Genomic DNA, 12,351 nt, shown 5'->3' with positions numbered 1-12,351 from the left:
GCTACAACTGGTGGCAGCGGTGGGATCATTATACTTTTTACGGGTTACGGATATTAATTGTGAACTTTTGTGAACTATTCTATGCTGGATATTAAAATTTTGTGACAATGGAATTAAATCCGGGAAATTCTGTGCAGAGAAAGCGGTTTGTTAATGTGATTGATTTTGATGAAAATGGACATCGTGTGGTTGTGGGACAAATGGACCTATTTGCTCACAAAGAGTGTCCAAGTTGTTATTTAATGTTTAACCGTAAGGACAATTTCAACTGCACCAAGCGAGGAAATAAAGATATTTTCTTCTACCGGTGCCCGTGCTGCAAATGCAGAGTGAAAGCATTTCCGGAGGAAATCGTAAACTATTAATTATCAAACTGGATCCGTTTGTGACATTTGTGTTTTTAGTGCATGGTGCTCTTTTTCTAAAGATATTTCAAGGTGGTGACCGCACTATATATTCTCCAGCTAAGATGGATTTCACGAATAGTACGCCTACTAATGTACCACAAACTACGCCAAGACCAAGAACTTCTGTAAGACGGAATCTGATACAGGATTTTGAAAATGAATTACCGACTCCTGTTGTCACCAATTCGCCCCCTGTTCAGGAGATATTTGCGAACAGAGAGAACTGCACTGAGGTGGAGCATGAGAGTTCATGGTATTCAGGACTTATGTATTGGACATGTGGAATATCTGCATTAGTATTGACTGTGTTAAGCGTGTTTCGTTATTCTCCGCAAAAACTGTTGTTACGTTTGACTCATGAAGCGCTAGGAAATATATCGATAATATTTTTGGGCATAATTGTGTGTGCAATTTTGTGGAAATTGTATCAGTCTACAAAGAGAAGGACTGCCCGGATACCTATTATGATGCGAAATACTTTAACTGGAAGAACTTCAGATCAGGATACCGCGAGTTATAATGAGGAGGTTGGATTGACAGGATCAGGATTAAACCTTCACGTCAAGCGCACGTTTAAAGGAGAAGGAACAAAAGTGTGGAGTGAATTTGTGCGATATTTTGAGAATGTTGCGACATTAAATAACTGGTCTATTGATATGAGGCGCAGAGTTCTCATCACTACTTTCCGTGGACAAGCGGAAGCGTTCGCATACGGATTACCGGACAGTATTTTACAGGATTATAACCAGCTAAAACTGCAGATGGACACTAGATTCGGACATACTGCGATGAAAGAGAGTTATATAGTTGAGGCAAAAATGCGAAGGAAGCTGCCTACAGAATCGTTCAGGGACTTTGCCCAAGCTATTGCTGACTTATATAGAAGAGCTCATCCCGGAAATCGCGACTATGTGGAAGAAGCTAGCCTTAAAACTTTTATGGACAACTGTAATGCTGATAACGATTTCCGGTTGGCTGTAAAGCGCACTAGACCAAAGAGCTTACAGGAAGCGGTGACTGCGGCGATGCAGGAGGAGTGCATTCGAATGACGGAGAATAGGAATTTAAGAAGCAAGGAAAACAACCCTATTAGACCAGTTTACGGAGTTAGTGAATTCCCCAGGAATGCCGAAGTTCCAGTTACTAAGAAACCATACCGCGCGGAGTCAGAAGAAAAGAGAAGGATAGCGAAAAAGTGCTACGGATGTAATTCTGTTATGCATTTGTACAAAGACTGTCCAAAGCGGAAAATCACTAATGAGAAATCTTTAAATGTAAGGGTGTCGAGGCAGTAGGCCATGTGTCGGCACAGCATTTAGTGAAGCGGCCTAGTACAGGAGAATTACAACATCGTGATGATAGCAGTGAAGAAATATCTGCAGTGTCAACGCAAACAGATGTTGAAAATTTGCACTTGAATTATGATTCTAACGATGAAAAATGTCAAATTATTGAAATCAGAGGAAAGCCGGGAATGAGGTTAGATGGCTTAGTGGAAGGCACATCGTTAGAGTGGAGATTTGACACGGGTGCAATGAACACGTTCATAACAGAAGATGTTTATAGGAGCATTCTTCCAGAACATAGACCTGTGCTGGAGCGCGCTAAAAAGCAGTTTACTACAGCCGACGGAAGAAAACTTAAAGTCATTGGAACTGCAAAAATGTTGTTATCCTTTCCAGAATTTCAAGTAATATTTCGTGTGTTTGTGGCAGACGTAAAATCAAATTTACTTGGCCAAGATTTTATTAGCAAATTTCACTGTCAATGGGATTATTGTTTTAATGTGTGCCACCTTAAAGCAGATGCTGATGGAGTATTGCGGGGATATTCTATTGTTAGCGTGGAGGATAATGTCGTACCAGCGCATCATGAGAGTGTTTTAAAAGCTACATTTAACAGTAGTGTAGATACTAGTGATGGGATTTTGTTACCTCTAAAAACATTTGTACTTAACGATGGATTAGCGGTTGCACGAGAAGTAGTGAAATCTACATGTGGTGAAAATCATATATATGTGCGTGTATTTAATCCATGTGATCGTGACGTGTATGTACAGAAACGTACTGAGATAGCAGTGTTTGATCCTGTGGAAAATGTATCAACTGTGGAGATTCCGGAAGTATATAGCGTAATGTCAGGAGGCGCCGATATACCAGAGCATCTTGAGCAGATTTATAAGGAAGCATGTGAAAATTTAACTGAAGAGCAAGCGGCAAAGTTTAAAGACTTTCTCTTAGCTCGTATGGATGCATTTGCGGATCCAAACAAACTAGTGGAGCGTGCAACGATTGGTGAGCATCGTATTAAGCTGAAGGAGTCCGCCGAGTTCCTATTTTTAAGAGGGAGATAATGGACAAGGAGATCAAGAAGTTAGAGGAACAAGGATTAATTGAGAAATCCAACAGTCCCTGGTCAGCTCCTATCGTGTTGGTGCAGAAAAAGGACAAAAGCTGGAGGCTTTGTGTTGATTATCGGAAAATAAATGCGAATACCATCAAAGATGCATATCCGATACCTCGGGTGGCAGATGATCTCGATGCCCTCTCTGGATCAACATGGTTTTCGTCATTAGATCTCAATATGGCATACCATCAAATTCCTATGAGTGAGAAGGATAAAGAGAAAACAGCGTTTGCTACACCACGTGGTGGACTTTACCATTATACAGTAATGCCGTTCGGATTATGTAACGCACCAGCGACATTTCAAAGAGTGATAGAACATGCGTTGAACGGATTACAATGGAATATAACAGTGCTATATTTGGATGACATTATTGTGTACAGCCGTACTTTTGATGAACACTTAGAGAATCTTAGTTTAGTATTAGATAGATTACAGAGTGTAAACCTGAAACTTAAAGCAAAGAAATGCAACTTTTTCCGGCGAGAAGTAAGTTTTCTTGGACACATCGTTTCAAAGGAGGGTATTAAAACGGATCCTTCAAAAATTGAAGCTGTTAAGAATTGGAGAACGCCGGATAATGTGACAGAGCTTAGAAGTTTTCTGGGACTAGCAGATTCATAAAAGACTTTGCTAAAATAGCAAAATGCCTACATATCCTTACTGGGAAAAATCAAGAATAGAATTGGACGCATGAATGTGATGCAGCATTTGAAACTTTGAAACAGAAATTAATATCTGCACCTATTCTTGGATATCCCGATGTGACTGCTGGTGACTTCATACTAGATACTGATGCTAGTAATGACGCTATAGGCGCTATGCTATCGCAAATTCAAAATGGAAGAGAAGTTGTGATTTCTTACGGAAGCCGTGTGTTGAATAATTCTGAAAGAAATTATTGTGTAACTCGGAAAGAAATGCTGGCTGTTGTGTATTTCGTTCAACATTTTAAACACTACCTACTTGGACGAGAGTTTTTGCTAAGAACAGACCATGGATCATTAGTATGGCTCCATAAATTCCGAGAACCGGATGGACAAATTGCGCGATGGCTTCAGAGACTTGGACCGTACATATTTAAGATTGAACACAGAGCCGGAAAACGACATGGAAATGCAGATGCATTGTCACGTGTTTCTTGTGAGGTGAACTGCAGACAGTGTAAACGTGAGAAAAATGAAGGAACTGAAAATCAGAAATATACACACGTTTCTGAACTAAGAAATACCAGTACATATAATTCAGCAGAAGTTGACAATCACGTGTTTAATATAAGTGCATTGTTTAACGACAGCATAGATTCAGAAAAAGTATCGGATTGTGCAATTATTTCTCCTCTTAAGAAGAATCGGACAAACAGACCAATGAGAGCGAAGATTCGAAAACAGCCGGACGAACCCCTAAACCGAGCAAATATTCGTGAGAAACAACAAAATGACCCTGGAATGCGTGTTATTTTACGTTGGATGGAAAAGAATGAAAAACCACCATTATCTACTGTGTCTGGTGAAAACTTTGAGTGCAAATTTTGGTATTCGAGATGGGATTTATTGTGTATTGATAAAGGTGTTTTGTGTATTCGCTGGATTTCAAACAATAGTGAAGAACTTAAGATATGCCTACCACGGAATCTGCGTCAAGTTGCGTTATGGCACCTTCACGACTCGAGAGTTGGAGGTCATATGGGCATCAAAAAGACTTTGGAAAAAGTTAAAAATTCCGATTATTATTGGCCTAGGATGCGTCAAACTGTTCACGACTATGTATTTGCGTGTGATGTGTGTGAAGAAAGGAAAAATCCGCCACGGAAAAAGAGATCACGTATGAAAACTTTCCTAAGTGGTGAAACATTTCAAAGAATAGCACTGGATTTAGCAGGACCATTCCCGAAGTCAGAAAACGGATATTCTTACATTCTTGTCGTGATGGATTATTTTACAAAATTTGCCGAGATATTTCCGCTTATGAACATTGAAGCTGAAACGGTAGCTAACGTTCTGTTTAAAGGATGGATAAAGCGATACGGATGTCCTGGATCTATTCATTCGGACCAAGGAAAACAATTCGAAAGTAGGCTATTCCAGGAAATGTGTCGACTATTTCAAATTGACAAAACTCGAACTACACCATATCATCCCCAGTCAGACGGAATGGTAGAGAGGATGAATCGAACAATAAAGGACATGCTATCTAAATACATTAATGCAAACCAAACCGACTGGGATCGTTTTGTGGACGGAATTGTTCTTGCGTATAACACCACTCCGCATGAAACTACACGGATTTCGCCATATAGACTAGTTTTTGGGAAAGAGGCTAAACTACCAATAAATGTTCTAACTGAAAATGAGAACTTTACAACCTCTGAGAAAGAGGCAAACAAAGCAGTTTATGTGCGTGATTTAGAAGAAAAACTTTCCACAATTCATGAACAAGCAAGGGAAATTACAAAAGAAGCATCTCAAAGACAGAAAAATTATTTTGATCGAAATGTACGGGAGACTAACTATGAAGTTGGGGAATTAGTACGAAGAAGTCAGCCAAAAGTCGGTAAAGGAGAAAAATTAAAACTATCAAGGAAATGGACTGGACCGTGGATAATAATTAAAAGACTAAGTGATGTGCTTTTTCAAATTCAGCATTCAAGACAATCAAAACCGGTTATAGTTCACGCCGACAACATCAAACCGTACCGAGGAGAAAGACAGCAGCCCCAATATACAACTGGCGAGACAGCGGAACTAACAAGACCAGCTACTGGATCCGAATATACAACTGGCGAGACACCAGATGGTCAACGACGGCACGCGCCGGACTCTGGCCGGCGGCGTTTGAAGTTACCGCTAGCTCCACCCCCGAAAACAGACGACTCAGATGTTGACCAATCAGAACCAAGCTTAAAAGCAGAAGACTCAGATCTTGACCAATCAGAACCAAGTTTGAAAATGACCCGTAGGGGACGACCTGTAAGGAAGCCCATTCGGTACAGAGAATAGTCGTTATCAAATGTTGTGCGAGGATTGTGGAAAAACTTTTACATCATCTAAGTAATTTTCATCAGCATCGTAGGGAGCAACACAGTGACAGTGTAAACAGCTTAAACTGTAGTTTTTGCCAAAGACTTTTTGTAAGGAAATTCAATTTAAAGAGACATTTAATATCAGTACATGGACTTCATGGTAAACAGTTAAGTGAAGCAATGAGTTCTAAAAGGAAGCTTGTCGACCGGGAGATGTTTATGCAAGCAAAGAAGCCAGTGTACGTACTTAGTGACTTCTACGAGAACATCTCATCAGATGAAGAAGAAACCTGGGACAAAACGAACACTGCTGAAGATGACCTCGAGCATCTCTCCATTAGTTCTTGCGAGTTCGCGGAGCTGAGTAGTGTGGACGAGGCGTTCGTCGAAGAAATCTTAGGTGAAAGCAACATTGATGAGCAGCAAGTGCATAATGAAGAAGACGGGGACAAACGAGTGCGTAACGAAACTGATGTGATTAGCGACAGTCCTAGCGACGATTACAGTGACGTAAGTGATGAAAGTAAAAGGACTGATGAAAACAACAACGTCACAATCCGAGAACGATCGACAATATGCGTAACATTAAACAAAACGGTGATACGCAAACCGGATGGTACGGAAGAAGAAATTAGAGACTCTAAAATCGTATATTCCAAAGACTTAAATCCAGAGGACATCGATTTCAGAGATGTGGTCAGTGAAATATTACGCGAAATTCCCAAACATTTCGAGCACGGCAACGTAAGAATTGTCAGAGGGGATCTGTCTATGTAATAAAACATTGGTTAAACTGACTTGTATATATATCATGAACTGTATATATGAACTGCGATGTACAATTTTGTTTAATGTTTTATTTATTTATTTTTGTTGTGAGTTGAATTATCTGGCTGCATTTTACATATTTATGAGTTATCGATACCCTGCTTAATGTGTAAAGAGTAATATTTTGTATAATTATCCTAAGTTAGATATTGTTTAATTGCAGATTTAATTATTATTATTCATTTTGAACGGAGTCAAAACCTAAGTAGGGGGAGGTGTAACGGTATTTTAAAATTATATTATTCTTCTGTTTTAATATTACGTAAGTTATTTATCATTGCTCTCCGCGAGCAATGTCATTACGTAATTGACCCCGTTTAGAAAGATTGCTCCTCGCGAGCAATGCATATTATGTATATATAGGACAGGTACAAATTACGGGGAGACTTACTATTTTCTATTGCGGGAGATACATGTGCAGTTCAGCCAGTGATGTTTTGATATTTTATTTGTGAAACTTTGGATTTTTATCGTAATGTGAATAAACTGTAAATAATTCTACTTTGTGTTTCTATTAAACTAAAGCGTATGCTTTAGAGGTTGGAGCATTATCATCTTAAGGAATTAGTTAAAATGTGAGTTAATTACCTGTGGATTTCATAGTATAGAGCCGTTTACCGCTCGACGGCGCTACACTTAACATAAAATGAGATGGAACAACACTACCCTGTTGTTTCCACAATATGATAAACATATCAAGTGAAGGCCAAACATCTCAATTTTATCAAAATCGCTGCTAGACTCCTATCTTCTCTTTTAGTAAACGTTTATCAAAACACCTCTCCAATTTTTATTGAGTTTGCACGGAAAATGGTGTGTTGCATCAAATTAACACAAAGCACGAGATCTTATTAGCACTTTTGAAGTTAAGCTCTGATTACACTGCTTTCCGATCAAATTTACACGCTACTCCCTATGTTCATGTAAGAAAACATATTAGCAAATGTAAATATTTCAATTTCAACTTTATTGTTTATTTGTTGTACAGTAATATCTCTGTCAGTGGATGAATTCATCTTCCCCATGGCCAACTAAAACCGTCAATGGTTATCTGCCTTTTCAACAACGGGTTACTTTCCGGTTTTTCCCTGTCAACAACAATTTGTAGTTTTTTTATGTTACAATTGGAACTTCTTGATGGTTATACTGTAATTATTTTGAGTTAAACAAAACTGGAAAAAATTGTAACACTATCATTTGCAACAAATAAAGATTTTACCTCGTTTGGTTCATCCAAGATTCTCCTAAAAGGAAGGGGTGGGTTTCCAATTACACTTCTTTTCATCTGTTATACATTTGTTTTGTTAAGATGTCAATTCCATGGTAAATATTTAGTTCAGGAGGACAATATATCAAAAACAAATCAACAACTGTTAACACATATAATACATAATCATTTGAAATCGTACATTTGTAAATATCTTGTATATGAATCATGTTTGTATTGAGGAAAAACATAACTCATATCACTAAAATATCGTCTGCATATATGTGTTAAAATGTAAAATTTGTGTAATTTTCCCTTTTGTTATACCCTTTTATATGAACACGCAGTGTAACCAATGATCAGCTTTAATAATAAAATTGAATATAACAATTCTCAAATTGATACCTACAATTACATTTCAATTCAAACAGTTAGAAACGAGTTAGAAGGCAGAACGATGATATAATACTCATATTATTTACCGTTCAATAATGGTTATGTTTATTTTGTTATATGTTTATGTTTTTGGTATGTCTTTCTTTTTTTAAATTAATTTATCTTTACGGTATTTTTATGGATTTTTTTTAATTTACATTTTTTAAAAATTATTTATCTTTTTTTTATTCTAATCAATTTTTATCTGCATTATTTTAGTAGAGAAGATCAAGTGCAATCTTATTGATATTGACACGATAACTTTTAAAAATGTTACGTTCCATAGAATTTTTTTTTATAATACGCCATATCAAGATCGGTCATGTATAAATATAATAGCAAAGGTATTGTATCAATGCCATTTAAATACAACCAAAACATGTACAACACTGCCACATGAAATAAAGAATTAGCAAAATTTGTACCTCGTCTAATCCATCCACATTTCTTTCAGCAAGAGGTGCATTTCCAGCAAATCCTCGTTTTCCCTGTTTTACAAAATGTTTGTATTTTTGAGTACAAATATGAAAAAAGAAGGATATTAAAAACAATAAAAAAATCAACAACAAAAAAAAGTCAAAGGATTATTTGAAATTTTGTTTAATGTCTTTAATTTGTAAAACGTAAAAGATCCCCTTTACTTGTTAAACGTGATTCTTTTTAGCATGTGTACTTACATATGTATTAACATTTTTTCTAATATCTATTTGTGTTTTCAGTATTTTTTTCGTATCTATGTTTTCTTATTTTTTTTTTATTTTTTTTTTGTATCTTATTTTTTTTTTATTTTTGTATAAATATATATATTTACCTCATTTAATTCACTTAAATAAATTGTATTCTGGGGTGACGGTCTAGCAACTCCTCTTTTTACCTGTTTCACATAAAATAAACATTTATATTTCAGTATCCACTCAAAGAACACATTTTTAATCGCATCAGTCCATACGATTAAAGTCCATTTATATTTTCTTTTTCTTCTTCTTATTTTTTGTTGTTTCTTATCTATTTATGTCTTTGTTACAATATAGATGATCAAACATGGTCTTTTTGAACAAAAAAACTTTTGAAAATGTTACGCTCCTTACAATATGTTTCAGATTTGGTCAAATCAGTACATATCAAGTAGGAATAATATACCACACTATTGTATCCATGTCAATAAATTCATTAAAAGCAACATAACACATAAGTGATAGTTGATACCTCTTCTAGTCCGTTCAAGTTTCTTTCTCAGACAGAAGTGGTGTGTTTCCAATTAATCCTCGTTTTTTCTGTTTCAATATTTTTATACATTTCTAAGTCCAATTTGAATGTCAGAAGGACACTAATACAACCAACAATTAAGAAAATAAAGCCAAATAATTATATAAATCACTGACAGTTCATATCGTGTTTCGTGAACTAAGCCAAATGTTTAACGTAAATATTTAAGAAATAAGGCATCATTTTTGGATGTCTATCGGGATATAGATACGGGTTGGTCACGTGATCAAATCCCATAAAGCCCGAAGATCAAGCGCCATCTTATTTATATTGACACGATAACTTTTAAAAATGTTACGTTCCATAGAATTTTTTTTTTATAATACGCCATATCAACATCGGTCATGTATAAATATAATAGCAAAGGCATTGTGTCAATGCCATTTAAATGCAACCAAAACATCTACAACACTACCACATGAAATAAAGAATTAGCAAAATTTGTACCTCGTCTAATCCATCCAAGTTTCTTTCAGCAAGAGGTGCATTTCCAAAATAACTTCGTTTTCCCTGTTTTACAAAATGTTTGTATTTTTAGTACAATTATGAAAAAGAGGGATATTAAAAACAAAGGAAAAGTCAAAAACAAAAAAAGTCAAAGGACTATTTAAAATTTTGTTTAATGTCTTTAATTTGTTTAACGTACAACATCCCCTTTAATTCTTAAACGTGATTCTTTTTAGCATGTCTACTACATTTGTATTATTTTTTTTATTTTTAATATATATTTGTGTTTTCAGTAACTTTTTTTTTGGTATCTATGTTTTCTTTATTTATTTATTTTTGGATCTTATTTATTTATATTTTTGCTAAATAATTAATTGATTGAAAAACAACAATAAGAAGAAATCCAGATAAAAGGTAAAATAATAAGGAAAAACTGTGATATATTTACCTCATTGAATTCATTTCGATAAATTGTATTCTGTGGTGACGGTCCAGCAACTCCTCTTTTTACCTGTTTAACAAAAAATATTATATTAAAGTCCTTTTATGTTTTCTTTTTTTTTTATTGTTGTATCTTATTTATTTATATTTATATTACAATATAGATGATCACACATGGTCTCTTTGGACAAAATAACTTTTGAAAATGTTACGCTTCTTACAATATATTTCAGATTTGGTCAAATCTGAAATATGAAAAACGATTAAGGTCGTTCTAATTCAACATGAAAGAAAAAAACATGTATAGGTGTCATGCAGTTCTAATTTCAAGATGGCTTAACTGTTAATTAATTGAACTAATCAAATGCAAAAAGAATCGTAATACTATTATATGCATTAAATAAAGATTTTACCTCGTTTGGTAGATCCAAGATTCTCCTCAAAGGAAGGGGTGGGTTTCCAATTACACTCCTTTTCATCTGTTATACATTTTTTTGTGTTAAAATGTCAATTCCATGGAAAATAATAAGTACAGGAGGAAAATATTAATTTTAAAAATGTTACGTTCCATAGAATTTTTTTTATAATACGCCATATCAACATCGGTCATGTATAATTATAATAGCAAACGCATTGTGTCAATGCCATTTAAATGCAACCAAAACATCTACAACACTACTACATGAAATAAAGAATTAGCAAAATTTGTACCTCGTCTAATCCATCCAAGTTTCTTTCAGCAAGAGGTGCATTTCCAAAATAGCTTTGTTTTCCCTGTTTTACAAAATGTTTGTATTTTTGAGTACAAATATGAAAAAAGAGGGATATTAAAAACAAAGGAAAAATCAACAACAAAAAAAGTCAAAGGACTAATATTTGAAATTTTGTTTTATTTCTTTAATTTGATAAACGTAAATCATCCCCTTTAACTATTAAACGTGAGTCTTTTTAGCATGTGTACTACATGTGTATTATTTTTTTATTTTTAATATATATATTTGTGTTTTAAGTATTTTTTTTCCGTATCTATGTTTTCTTTAATTTCTTTTGGATCTTATCTTTTTATATTTTTGCTAAATAATTAATTGATTTAAAAACAACAATAAGAAGAAATCCAGATTAAAGGTAAAATAATAAGGAAAAACTGTGATATATTTACCTCATTGAATTCGTTTCGATAAATTGTATTCTGTGGTGACGGTCCAGCAACTCCTCTTTTTACCTGTTTCACATAAAAAAAAAAAATTATATTAAAGTCCATTTATGTTTTCTTTTTTTTTTATTGTTGTATCTTATTTATTTATATTTATGTTACAATAAAGATGATCACACATGGTCTCTTTGGACAAAAAAACTTTTGAAAATGTTACGCTTCATACAATATATTTCAGATTTGGTCAAATCTGAAATATGAAAAACGATTTAGGTCGTTCTAATTCAACATGAAAAAAAATAATATATAAGTGTCATGCAGTTCTAACTTAAAGATGGCTTAACTGTTAATTATTTGAATTAATCAAATGCGGAAGAGAATCGTAATACTATTATATGCATTAAATAAAGATTTTACCTCGTTTGGTCGACTCAAGATTCTCCTAAAAGGAAGGGGTGGGTTTCCAATTACACTTCTTTTCATCTGTTATACATTTTTTTGTGTTAAAATGTCAATTCCATGGACAATATTTAGAACAGGAGGAAAATATATCAACAACAAATCAACAACTTTTAACACATATTATACATAATCATATGATATCGTACATTTGTAAATATCATGTATATGAATCATCTTTGAATAGAGGGGAAAACAAACCTCATAATACTATAATATCGTCTGCATATATGTGTTAAAATGCAAAATTGATATCATTTTCCATTTTGTTATACCCTTT

General features: G+C 34.4%; 1 long non-coding RNA gene and 1 pseudogene across 1 annotated transcript; one reads left to right on the top strand and one right to left on the bottom strand.

Moving 5' to 3' along the window:
- The window catches only part of LOC128173868 (multiple epidermal growth factor-like domains protein 10), a 110,136-nt pseudogene that overhangs the window by 78,596 nt on the left and 19,189 nt on the right, over positions 1 to 12,351 (top strand).
- On the bottom strand, positions 7,636 to 10,531 carry LOC128173056 (uncharacterized). The gene is made up of 4 exons (XR_008242420.1): positions 10,467 to 10,531; positions 10,019 to 10,081; positions 7,883 to 7,948; positions 7,636 to 7,751 (listed from the first exon to the last, which is right to left on the bottom strand). It is a non-coding gene; the product is annotated as an uncharacterized LOC128173056 (long non-coding RNA).

Source organism: Crassostrea angulata, chromosome 2 (assembly GCF_025612915.1).
Source record: "Crassostrea angulata isolate pt1a10 chromosome 2, ASM2561291v2, whole genome shotgun sequence".
NCBI lineage: Eukaryota > Metazoa > Mollusca > Bivalvia > Ostreida > Ostreidae > Magallana > Magallana angulata.
This window is presented reverse-complemented; position numbering and strand designations above follow the sequence as displayed.